Genomic DNA, 14,129 nt, shown 5'->3' with positions numbered 1-14,129 from the left:
GGGGCTCTGGCAGCACAGGACCGGTTGGGGGGCTCTGGCAGCACAGGACCGGTTGGGGGGCTCTGGCAGCACAGGACCGGTTGGGGGGCTCTGACTGCACAGGATCGGGTTGGGGGGCTCTGGCAGCACAGGACCGGCCTGGGGGGGGGGGCTCTGGCAGCACAGGACCGGCCTGGGGGGGGGGCTCTGGCAGCACAGGACCGGCCTGGGGGGGGGGGGGGGCTCTGGCAGCACAGGACCGGGTTGGGGGCTCGGTAAATAATTACGTTACGTCTTTCTTGTAGAACCTGTTATTCCTTACTCCATCCTGGGACCATCTAGAGTTTCGCCTGAGAACACGACGTAGGGGTGGGGGGGCGGTTGGTAATATCTGGCACAGCACAGAAGCCACCGTAACGTAATAGGATAGAACATAATGGGACCTTAAAGGGATATTCACAAATCTTTCCAAACCTGATGTCACGTCTTATGTACACAACTCACATTGTATAGTATAAACCATTTCAGGATCTCTGCTTGCTGTACAGAAAAACTAATGGTTTTATCTAATAGTAAGGAAACAATAGGGATCAATCTAGTAAAAGCCCTTAAGGGTTAAGTTATTTTTGTCGTCCCCCATTACGTGTTATTACATACAGAACACTGCAGTTATTATTATTGCTTGTACATTATAACAATCAGAAACCCCAAGTGCCCCAGACAAGGACGAGCTGTTTGCCAAACATCGAAGAAAACAGAAGGTCTAAACATAGAGCGGGCACCACGCCAGGCGGATAATTAACCTGCTGATCCATAGTGACTCGTTATCTGGTCGTCACCCCGGGGACAGGGAAACAATGGGAAAACGGGGTCTCTGCAATTATCTATAACCCCAACATATAACACCCTAGAAATATGTGCACAGTACTGCCCCATACTGCTCTATAACAGCCTATGTCACAAAAGTAATATATGCAGCATACTGCCCCATACTGCTCTATAACATCCTATGTCACAAAAGTAATATATGCAGCATACTGCCCCATGCTGCTCTATAACATCCTTATACTCCATATAACACAATACTGCCCCATACTGCTCTATAACATCCTATGTCACAAGAGTAATATATACAGCATACTGCCCCATACTGCTCTATTACATCCTATGTCACAACAGAAATATATGCACACAATACTGTCCCACAGTGCTCTATAACACCATCACACTATTAATATATACAAAATACTGTCCCCCCAGTGCTCTATAACCCCCTATGACACAACAGTATATACACAATATATACACAATACAGCCCAACACTGCTCTATAACACCGCCGTAATTGTGGCGCACATCTGTAGTGGTTTGGTTGCCTTGTTCTGGTTGGCCCAAATCACCGTCTTATTGAATAGTGGGGGTCATGTCCGGTATCACCATGAAACATCGGGCTGTTGGGCCGGACCCAGAACCCAAGAAAGAAGTCACAAAACTCAGAAATTGCATAGAACCGGTTTTTGGAGTGTCCATGGGGGTGGAGGGCGGTCCGGGGGGGGGGGGGGGGGGGGCGTTAATCAGCTTTCATGTGAACATCTCCTGTCAGGTTTCTCCTCTCAGCCTTTGATTTTAGGAATGAGAACCATGTGTGATCCGGGAGATGAAGGGGATGAGGTAGTGGAAAACAAGTTTTTATGGAATGCTGCAGCCTTATCCTATTGATTGGTTTACATTCTGCAGACGCCTATTATATATCTAAGAGGAGAAGACAAGTGCACATGGGGCCGGGAGCAGTCCACGAGAAACGGGACCACAAAAAGATATGGCCGGTCAGTGCTCCACGAGAAACGGGACCACAAAAAGATATGGCCGGTCAGTGCTCCACGAGAAACGGGACCACAAAAAGATATGGCCGGTCAGTGCTCCACGAGAAACGGGACCACAAAAAGATATGGCCGGTCAGTGCTCCACGAGAAACGGGACCACAAAAAGATATGGCCGGTCAGTGCTCCACGAGAAACGGGACCACAAAAAGATATGGCCGGTCAGTGCTCCACGAGAAACGGGACCACAAAAAGATATGGCCGGTCAGTGCTCCACGAGAAACGGGACCACAAAAAGATATGGCCGGTCAGTGCTCCACGAGAAACGGGACCACAAAAAGATATGGCCGGTCAGTGCTCCACGAGAAACGGGACCACAAAAAGATATGGCCGGTCAGTGCTCCACGAGAAACGGGACCACAAAAAGATACGGCCGGTCAGTACTCCACGAGAAACGGGACCACAAAAAGATACAGGCCGGTCAGTACTCCACGAGAAACGGGACCACAAAAAGATATGGCCGGTCAGTACTCCACGAGAAACGTGACCCTCAAATATGGGTGGTCAGTTCTCCAGGACAACAGTGACCCCGAAATGTGGATGGTCAGTGCTCCACGAGAAACGAGGACCACAAAAAGATATGGCCGGTCAGTACTTCCCGAAATATGTGACCCTGAAATGTGGGTGGTCAGTGCTCCCCGAGAAACGTGACCCTGAAATGTGGGTGTATAATATATACATTATTTAATAATGTGATTTCCTACTGTAGTAGGACCCCCATACAATGCTATAATACAGTAGTAGGACCCCCATATAACGCTATAATACAGTAGTAGGACCCCCATATAACGCTATAATACAGCAGTAGGACCCCCATATAATGATATAATACAGCAGTAGGACCCCCATATAATGATATAATACAGCAGTAGGACCCCCATATAATGCTATAATACAGTAGTAGGACCCCCATATAACGCTATAATACAGTAGTAGGACCCCCATATAATGCTATAATACAGTAGTAGGACCCCCATATAATGCTATAATACAGTAGTAGGACCCCCATATAATGATATAATACAGTAGTAGGACCCCCATATAATGATATAATACAGTAGTAGGACCCCCATATAATGATATAATACGATAGTAGGACCCCCATATAATGATATAATACAGTAGTAGGACCCCCATATAATGATATAATACAGTAGTAGGACCCCCATATAATGATATAATACAGTAGTAGGACCCCCATATAATGATATAATATGATAGTAGGACCCCCATATAACGATATAATACGATAGTAGGACCCCCATATAACGCTATAATACAGTAGTAGGACCCCCATATAATGATATAATACAGCAGTAGGACCCCCATATAATGATATAATACAGTAGTAGGACCCCCATATAATGCTATAATACAGTACTAGGACCCCCATATAATAACATAATACTGATAATGTAATGTTATGATATAAGATACCGATATGTGACTATAAAGAGATAATAAATTATAATGATATGAGCCGATACATGAATGTGACCCTGATATATGATACATTGTTGCTTGTGATGTTATAACATTATATTAGCTGCTTGTCTGTATGTGGCTATGTCTGTATAATGAGTCCTGGGAGCTGGCGGAGACGTGACACATTACATGTATATTCCTGGCTATAATGACACTGACAACCCCAACATTATAATATGATGTATATAATGTGACACGTGTGTATGGGGGGGCATTGACCTGTCAGGTTCAGGGTCGCACAGTCATTGACTGCAGATCTGTCTATTCAGGACGATTAAGTAGACGTTCAATGACCTCCACCCCCCAGTGACACCTCCTGGAGAACAATAGGTTAACACAAATCTGTGTCTGACCTCTGACCTGCAGCTGTCAGGGGCTTGTACAACACAACACCCCACTGCCTGCCTCTATGTATTACCGACTTGTCATCCCAAATGCTGCTAACCCAGAATCACACAGTTAAAGGGGCGCTCCACTTTTAAGAGAAAAAACAGGGGTTAATATAAGAACTTGACCAAAAGTGAAACTCCCCTTTAAGAAGCCAGTTTATAGAGCACTTAGAGGCATTCCTGGATTTTATTGGACGGTAAACAAAAAAAAAAAAAATGGACCCGCACGTCCCGGCCTGAGCCAGCGAAACTCGGTCATGGCTGCTGCACAAAGGTCTCCAGATAAGCAGAGTCATCACAGAGGAGGCACCGCCAGCACATGGTGACATTCACGCTACAAGGGACGTCGTGCCGGGTACATGATACTGGGACAACCAGGATAAGGAACTGTCAGGGGCGGACATATTGGTTGTCACATATTACATGTATCTATGTAGTAAGCTTGGTTCCGGTGATGTATCTATATAGTAAGCTTGGTTCCAGTGATGTATCTATATAGTAAGCGTGGTTCTGGTGATGTATCTATATAGTAAGCGTGGTTCTGGTGATGTATCTATATAGTAAGCGTGGTTCTGGTGATGTATCTATATAGTAAGCTTGGTTCTGGTGATGTATCTATATAGTAAGCTTGGTTCTGGTGATGTATCTATATATAGTAAGCTTGGTTCTGATGCTGTATTTATATAGTAAGCTTGGTTCCAGTGATGTATCTATATAGTAAGCTTGGTTCCGATGATGTATCCATATAGTAAGCTTGGTTCCGATGATGTATCTCTATAGTAAGCTTGGTTCCCGTGATGTATCCATATATTAAAGGAAACCTACCACTTCTGACGGTAGGTATGAGATACAAACACCGGGCACCAGCTCAGGGTGAGCTGGTGCCGGTGCTTAGTCTCGTTAGTGTTAAAACCGCGGTATCGCGGTTTTAACACTTTTGAAACTTTCTAGCAGAAACTGCTTCGGCGCTTCGTGCACACGATCGTGCGCGCGCCTACATTGGAAACGCCGCAGGCGTTGCGCGCGCACGATCGCGCGCAGCGCCGAAGCAGTTTCTGCTAGAAAGTTTCAAAAGTGTTAAAACCGCGATACCGCGGTTTTAACACTAACGAGACTAAGCACCGGCACCAGCTCACCCTGAGCTGGTGCCCGGTGTTTGTATCTCATACCTACCGTCAGAAGTGGTAGGTTTCCTTTAAGCTTGGTTCCGATGATGTATCTATATAGTAAGCTTGGTTCCGATGATGTATCCATATAGTAAGCTTGGTTCTGATGCTGTATCTCTATAGTAAGCTTGGTTCCAGTTATGTATCCATATATTAAGCTTGGTTCCGGTGATGTATCTATATAGTAAGCTTGGTTCCGGTGATATATAGGGTAGGCTTGGTACTGGTAACAAATCTATATAGTAAGTTTGGTTCCGGTGATGTATCTATATAGTAAGCTGAGTTTCGATGATGTATAGGGTAGGCTTGGTACTGGTAACAAACCTATTTAGAAAGCTTGGTTCTGGTGCTGTAGCTATGTAGTACAGTAAGTTCTATACTTTCGTGTGGCATATCACTATATACAAGGAGGTAGGTAGGTGTGGATGTCAGTGAGTAGTGACCCCGGCCTCTGGAGGTCTCCTATCAGCAGTATATTTCGGATAGTGAGGATCCAGTATCATTAGGACTCTATAATTCCGGGTAGAGCTACACATGTCTGGTAATATATATGGCCTGGGCTTAAAATCCAGTTTATATTCATATTAACCAGTGAATGACCTGCGACTCTCCGCATTCTGGAGGTAAATTGCACGGATCACATTTCACCTTCCAGAGACGTTTTACAAGGGATTTCCCCCCCGGCTGCTGCCCGATGCATTAAGTAGCACAACGCAACGTCCCTGCACCGGTTACCTGGCAACTTATGTCACATCCTGCCATAACAATAGTTATCCACCAGGTGACGGCCCGGCCATAGGAACATTGCTGTCACTAGGACCCTGGTGCACCCAGACATGCAGAACCACCAACCAGGGAGTCCACATACCCCCAATCATTGTCCTGGGGCACAAACATTACAAGAGAATGTATATATAGATACATACAAGTCCAAAACTATGTCCTATACACCTGTCCACCTGGTATACCCTATATATACACACCTGTCCACCTGGTATACACTATATATACACCTTTCCCCCTGGTATACCCTGCATATACACCTGTCCACCTGGTATACCCTATATATACACCTGTCTACCTGGTATACCCTATATATACACCTGTCCCCCTTGTATACCCTATATATACACACCTGTCCACCTGGTATACCCTGCATATACACCTGTCCACCTGGTATACCCTATATATACACCTGTCCACCTGGTACACCCTGCATATACACCTGTCCCCCTGGTATACCCTATATATACACACCTGTCCCCCTGGTATACCCTATATATACACACATGTCCCCCTGGTATACCCTATATATACACACCTGTCCACCTGGTATACCCTGCATATACACCTGTCCAGCTGGTATACACTATATACACACCTGTCCACCTGGTATACCCTGCATATACACCTGTCTACCTGGTATACCCTATATATACACCTGTCCACCTGGTATACCCTGCATATACACCTGTCCCCCTGGTATACCCTATATATACACACCTGTCCCCCTGGTATACCCTATATATACACACATGTCCCCCTGGTATACCCTATATATACACACCTGTCCACCTGGTATACCCTGCATATACACCTGTCCCCCTGGTATACCCTATATATACACCTGTCTACCTGGTATACCCTATATATACACACCTGTCCACCTGATATACCCTATATATACACACCTGTCCACCTGGTATACCCTATATACACACCTGTCCTCCTGGTATAACCTGCATATATACCTGTCCACCCTCTGCTGACCCACAGCCATGTGTCCGGTCACCATGGTCAGGCGATGGTTGACAGCTGCAACAACAAACGCAGGAGCCATGGTGATTCAGGGGTCAAAGATGGAACAATGAGCAACAAACTGATACAATGTTTCTACCTCACCGCTACATACATGTCATTACAATAGTCCTATAACCAAAAATAATAATTACACCCAGCAAACTCTACAATCACTATATACAGGAGATCCCCAGGTTATACCAGCTGTACATATATCATTATATACAGGAGATCCCCAGGTTATACCGGCTGTACATATATCATTATATACAGGAGATCCCCAGGTTATACCAGCTGTACATATATCATTATATACAGGAGATCCCCAGGTTATACCGGCTGTATATATATCATTATATACAGGAGATCCCCAGGTTATACCGGCTGTACATATATCATTATATACAGGAGATCCCCAGGTTATAGCGGCTGTACATATATCATTATATACAGGAGATCCCCAGGTTATACCGGCTGTACATATATCATTATATACAGGAGATCCCCAGGTTATACCGGCTGTACATATGTCATTATATACAGGAGATCCCCAGGTTATACCGGCTGTACATATATCATTATATACAGGAGATCCCCAGGTTATACCAGCTGTACATATATCATTATATACAGGAGATCCCCAGGTTATACCGGCTGTACATATATCATTATATACAGGAGATCCCCAGGTTATACCGGCTGTACATATATCATTATATACAGGAGATCCCCAGGTTATACCGGCTGTACATATATCATTATATACAGGAGATCCCCAGGTTATACCGGCTGTACATATATCATTATATACAGGAGATCCCCAGGTTATACCAGCTGTACATATATCATTATATACAGGAGATCCCCAGGTTATACCGGCTGTACATATATCATTATATACAGGAGATCCCCAGGTTATACCAGCTGTACATATATCATTATATACAGGAGATCCCCAGGTTATACCAGCTGTACATATATCATTATATACAGGAGATCCCCAGGTTATACCAGCTGTACATATATCATTATATACAGGAGATCCCCAGGTTATACCAGCTGTACATATATCATTATATACAGGAGATCCCCAGGTTATACCAGCTGTACATATATCATTATATACAGGAGATCCCCAGGTTATACCGGCTGTACATATATCATTATATACAGGAGATCCCCAGGTTATACCAGCTGTACATATATCATTATATACAGGAGATCCCCAGGTTATACCAGCTGTACATATATCATTATATACAGGAGATCTCCAGGTTATACCGGCTGTACATATATTATTATATACAGGAGATCCCCAGGTTATACCAGCTGTACATATATCATTATATACAGGAGATCCCCAGGTTATACCGGCTGCGCATATATCATTATATACAGGAGACACCCAGGTTATACCGGCTGTACATATATCATTATATACAGGAGATCCCCAGGTTATACCAGCTGCGCATATATCATTATATACAGGAGACACCCAGGTTATACCGGCTGTATATATATCATTATATACAGGAGACACCCAGGTTATACCGGCTGTACATATATCATTATATACAGGAGATCTCCAGGTTATACCAGCTGTACATATATCATTATATACAGGAGATCCCCAGGTTATACCAGCTGTACATATATCATTATATACAGGAGATCCCCAGGTTATACCGGCTGTACATATATCATTATATACAGGAGATCCCCAGGTTATACCAGCTGTACATATATCATTATATACAGGAGATCCCCAGGTTATACCAGCTGTACATATATCATTATATACAGGAGATCCCCAGGTTATACCGGCTGTACATATATCACTATATACAGGAGATCCCCAGTTATACCGGCTGTACATATATCACTATATACAGGAGATCCCCAGGTTATACCGGCTGTACATATATCATTATATACAGGAGATCCCCAGGTTATACCAGCTGTACATATATCATTATATACAGGAGATCCCCAGGTTATACCGGCTGTACATATATCATTATATACAGGAGATCCCCAGGTTATACCAGCTGTACATATATCATTATATACAGGAGATCCCCAGGTTATACCAGCTGTACATATATCATTATATACAGGAGATCCCCAGGTTATACCAGCTGTACATATATCATTATATACAGGAGATCCCCAGGTTATACCAGCTGTACATATATCATTATATACAGGAGATCCCCAGGTTATACCAGCTGTACATATATCATTATATACAGGAGATCCCCAGGTTATACTGGCTGTACATATATCATTATATACAGGAGATCCCCAGGTTATACCGGCTGTACATATATCATTATATACAGGAGATCCCCAGGTTATAGCGGCTGTACATATATCATTATATACAGGAGATCCCCAGGTTATACCGGCTGTACATATATCATTATATACAGGAGATCCCCAGGTTATACCAGCTGTACATATATCATTATATACAGGAGATCCCCAGGTTATACCAGCTGTACATATATCATTATATACAGGAGATCCCCAGGTTATACCAGCTGTACATATATCATTATATACACGAGATCCCCAGGTTATACCGGCATACTCCATATCATATCTATACGGGGAAGTGTCTCAGTCTATGGATTGTATACACGTCTATAAATAGTTAGAACTTCAGCCTATGCTTATGTTATAGCGGCTGTGCCCAGATTATTCCGGGGCTGAGTAAAGCAATACCGCGCAGTCACAGCATCACTAGCTGTTTGCCATCACCTCTGGCTTTTTGGCTTAGATTACAGTAAAGTCATCAGTGCTGAAAAGTGAAATCTATGTCTCCTTGCAGCTGAGCCGGGGGCGGCCATGACACCACCTTCCTATATGACTATAGTGGTGGCCCCTGTGACCTCTCCTCTCTCGGGTCACCACTGGTCACATGTTTGTGTAGTTCTCTCTCCGTCTTTGCTATTTTTTTCCATATCTCCCCCAACTTTCCACAACTTTTTGAAAGACTGACTGCAGACGCCGCGTCCTAATCCGACGTTATCACCATTACCGCTCCTTGGATACATCAACAACGTGTGAGCTGTAGACTTTACCCGGGAGCAAAGTTTAGAAGCTGCCGCCATGTTGTCATAAAAGGGATAAATAGTGGGACATGGTCCTCCCTGTGAGAGCCAAGAGCGAGCAGGAGTAGGGTCCACCCCGGTCTATTGGGGGCGCTATCGTGGACCCCTGTAGAGCTCAGAGGGGTCTGGCTGTATCCATGTAGAAGGATTCATTAGAAAAATATCATTCAACGTTCTTCTCTGGTGCCATTGGTACCATTCAGATGGACCATATGGTAGGACTTATGGTTCCTCAGTCCAGAACCATAGGGGTACCTTATCTGGAATGAAGAAATCACCATAAGTGGTCTGCAATGAGAAGGTGTAGGACGTAGAGAAGATCAGATTGACATCTTCCTTACTAGTGGGCACACTTAACCAGTTCTGCCCAAATTTCCACCAAAGTAACTCACCATTGACACCCCCCACTTTAGTTAACTTTGACCCAACGCATGTCCATCCCCCAAACGCATGGACAAGGGACCCAGCAGAACATGTGTGTAGTCTTAATGGGCCATTGTCACACAATGTTTGGTGGTGGCCAGTCTATCCGGAGAAGAAATGTTCCATTACATCAATTGACCCCTTCCGAAAGAGTATGACGTCTACGTCCACCTTAGGAAGCCTCGGGTGTGACGTTACCGTCCCTTTCATGAACACAATTGTTGGGATGGTCTTCACAATCTCAGCACCTCTAAAGCCCCATCACAGTGGTGTGGCCATCCCGCACGCCAGGTGTCCACATGAAGATGTAATACACAGCGTTATTGAATCTTTTTGGACAACATGGTCTAAACTTGGCCTTAATATACCTTTCCTAATCATAAGGTTCTTCTCGAAAACACATCTCTTAGGCTCTACAGCAAATGCCGGCCAAGTGTCTACATGAAGATCAATTACGTAGTTCCATTGAATCTTTTCAGACCATGAAGCCTAAACCAAGTCTTAAATCCCTCCCAAAAACTTGGGATGGTCTTCACAATCTCAGCACCTCTAAAGCTCCATCACAGTGGTGTGGCCATCCCGCAAGCCAGGTGTCCACATGAAGATGCATTACACAGTATGATTGAATCTTTTTGGACAACATGGTCAAAATTTAGCCTTAATATACCTTTCCTAATCATAAGGTTCTTCTCGAAAACACACCTCTTAGGCTCTACAGCAAATGCCGGCCAAGTGTCTACATGAAGATAAATTACGTAGTTCCATTGAATCTTTTCAGACCATGAGGCCTTAACCAAGTCTTAAATCCCTCCCAAAAAGTTTATTTTGGGATTGTCGCCAAAGTTTGACCTTAGCACACCTGTTAGGCTCTATAACAAGGCCTGCAGAAGTCCTGTCAGCCAGGTGTCCACATGAAGAAGAATTATGTAGTGTCATTGAGTATTTTTGGACCACTTACTCTTAACCCTGTCTCAATGTCCCGAGAATTACTTCAGGAGAAAAGCTTTTTGTGACGGCCATCACAGTTTGGCATCGTCTCCTGATTTATGGGGCTCATTGAGACTTTTTGGACCACTACGTATAAACTCCGACATAAAAACCCATTCAAAATCTTACAGTCCCTCTGAAAAACACTATTTTTAGAACTGTCATCACAATTTGGCCTTGACATCTGCTATGTAGAAGTTTCATGTCTATGTCGAAGTCCTGCAGACCAGGTGTCCACATGAAGATGATTTATATTGGGCCATTGAATCTTTTTGGACCACTTAGACTAAACCGGCCTTTATTGTTCCCGTCAAAAAACGCAATTTTGGGATGTTTATCACCGGCACCTGTTAGGCAGGACATAACATTGACATTGGTTGTCCTAGCTTTCCAGATGTCTACATGAAGATAGATAATAGTTTCATTGAATCTTTTTGGATCCCAAAGCCTAAAACCACCCATATTGTTCATCTCAAAAGCACACGATGGAATCTTTTTGGATGACCAAAACATGGTCTTAATGCCCCTCTCCACCCCTTCACACTTTGGCCCTGGCACCTGTTTGTCCATAACATAGGTGTGACCTGTCTGTGTGGCAGTCCCTCAGGCCGGTTGTCCGCATGAAGAAGAATTATGTGGTGCCATTGAATCTTTTTGCCTCGAGGAAAGCCTCACAAGGGATCTGAAGTGAAGTTTTCGCAAGGAATCTGTGATGAAGGGGAGGTATTTTCCAACGCACAGCAAACTTCCTGCTCAGTAATGCCTTTGAAGGACACAACAGTCAGTCTCATGAAAGCAGGAAATACCTTGTATTCAGTTTCACACGGAGACTTTCTACACATTCATGTATGGAAACTTTATGACTGCATACATGAATGTTATCCTTTATTATTGCTATTATATGGTATAAGTGGCTCTTTATGTAACCAAGATGCTGGAATGGACTAAGAAAACAAGGCCATAGGTGGCCCTTCTTCACAGAGGGCCTAGAGGTGGACCCCATAGCAGTGCCGTCAGTAGGAGAGGTTACTTCCCTATAATCATATCCCTCAGGTGAACATGGAGTGGCATCACATGGCTCGGTGTGCTGATGTCACTGCTGGAGGGACAGGCTAAGTCTGCTCCAAACCAGTTTTGAGTCCAAAACATGTATCAAATTTTCAATCAATTAGTTTCCCATGGGGGTCACATGCAGTATAAACAATCAGCCCGGAATGAATACTAATAGGGCTTATTCAGGTTTGGATACATGGAATATCTATAAAAGAAATCCAAACAGCAATCACCCAATCACTCATTTCTCCCATGGAAGCTCAAACGTGTCATAAACCTGTAGAAAACATGTCTGGTAATTATAAATAAAATCTAAACATTCTGTATTATTATATTATAGACAACATTTTATATAAAAAATTACCAAACAACCCCAATGGTGGATGAGATTTCGACATCTTTGAGGAACCACCATGGGGTCCACATCAACCCCTCGTGTCTGAGAAAATAGGATGTTGGGGACATTGCTTACACAGTGAATTCCCAATACTCCTGTGTGCAATTTAAAATGTTTATTAACCTGGATAATTTTCTATTGTGTTGTGCAGCGTAATCTGTGTGTGCTATATAAATTAAGAAATTATTATTATTATTCAAATAATGGAAAGTGACTGAAAAGAGAAGCACATTCTAAGAGTCTAATGAGCCCTTCCGAGCGCTAATTCCCATTTATTCTTAGGATCAGCATGTGTCTCTGCTCACAGCCACCGCACGGAAACTTCTGAGCAGTCTCTATGATCAGAGACACTTACCCGAAATATTAATGGGGTGTAAGATCACATTAAGAGCACGACCAATTGTTAGTATCAAAATAAGACTCTTTTTGGCCATTGCACCGGACGATGCTCTAAATGTCCGATCTCGAGATCGCAATATCTTAAATGATCATCAAACTAAATTCCAAAGACATCTGGACTCATAACACCAAGGATCTGGGTTGTGGAGCCCCTACAACATCTGACTACGACTACATCATGGAATATACATTGAGAGATGGGCAAAGTTTTTGCCATGTACGATCCATATTACATACACATAGACGTGACAATAGATACATTGTATCATAATGTTTCAACTTTCCATAGAAATACAAAGTCACCAAGCACCACAGGTTACTGCTCCGAGCGTGCGAACGCTGCGGCACAAATTTCCTGGGGGTTAAAACGCTTATAAACATGTATATAGATCAATACGTCCCCGAGGATGACACAAAGTGACAGCAAGTGACAGCTCAATCCCAGAAAAAGCACACGGAGCCGCAGTCAACAACTTCACCAATGATTCATTACATTCCAAAAAGAAAACAATTCTACATAAAGTTGAGCGCCCAGATGGTCGCGTGCTGTCTACGGCTAGGACTACGACTCCCATCATCCATTCCGATATGTGACTCTTTCTCATTTTCATTCAATCACATTTGGGGCGACAGTAAACATTTCCCGCGGGGCCACGAAGGGGTTAAAATCACCATGCTGAGGAAAGCACGTACTTCCAACCTGACCCCCCGTCGCTGCACCTGCCTGGCACACACGCGGTGACCGGGCTGTAGTGCTTGTCGTGAGGGAGAAAACAGCCCGCTCGGCGTTAAAGGGGTTAAACTGGGTGCTGGAGATGATTCAAAACACTTTAATCTTCTGGAAGCCAGGCACTGGCCTACTTACGCCTTCCTCTGCCAGGGGAAGGGGGGCAGAGGAGGGGGGTTCAATTCTTTATAGAACGGTGATTTATGTAAATTCTTAAAGGGGATAATAGACTTAAGTAACTGGCGCTGCAGGGGTTAATGAGAATCATAAAAACTGCCATCCACACTGCCCCTTCCACCCCCTTGGACCTGTCATTAGAAAAAGGCTGC

The 14,129-nt window shown here is 43.9% G+C and overlaps 1 protein-coding gene across 5 annotated transcripts in view; it reads right to left on the bottom strand.

Moving 5' to 3' along the window:
* NCOA1 (nuclear receptor coactivator 1) overlaps nt 1-14,129 on the bottom strand; it is a 298,539-nt gene that overhangs the window by 132,940 nt on the left and 151,470 nt on the right. The gene's annotated exons all lie outside the window — the stretch shown is intronic.

Source organism: Engystomops pustulosus, chromosome 3 (genome assembly GCF_040894005.1).
Source record: "Engystomops pustulosus chromosome 3, aEngPut4.maternal, whole genome shotgun sequence".
Classification (NCBI taxonomy): Eukaryota; Metazoa; Chordata; class Amphibia; order Anura; family Leptodactylidae; genus Engystomops; species Engystomops pustulosus.
This window is presented reverse-complemented; position numbering and strand designations above follow the sequence as displayed.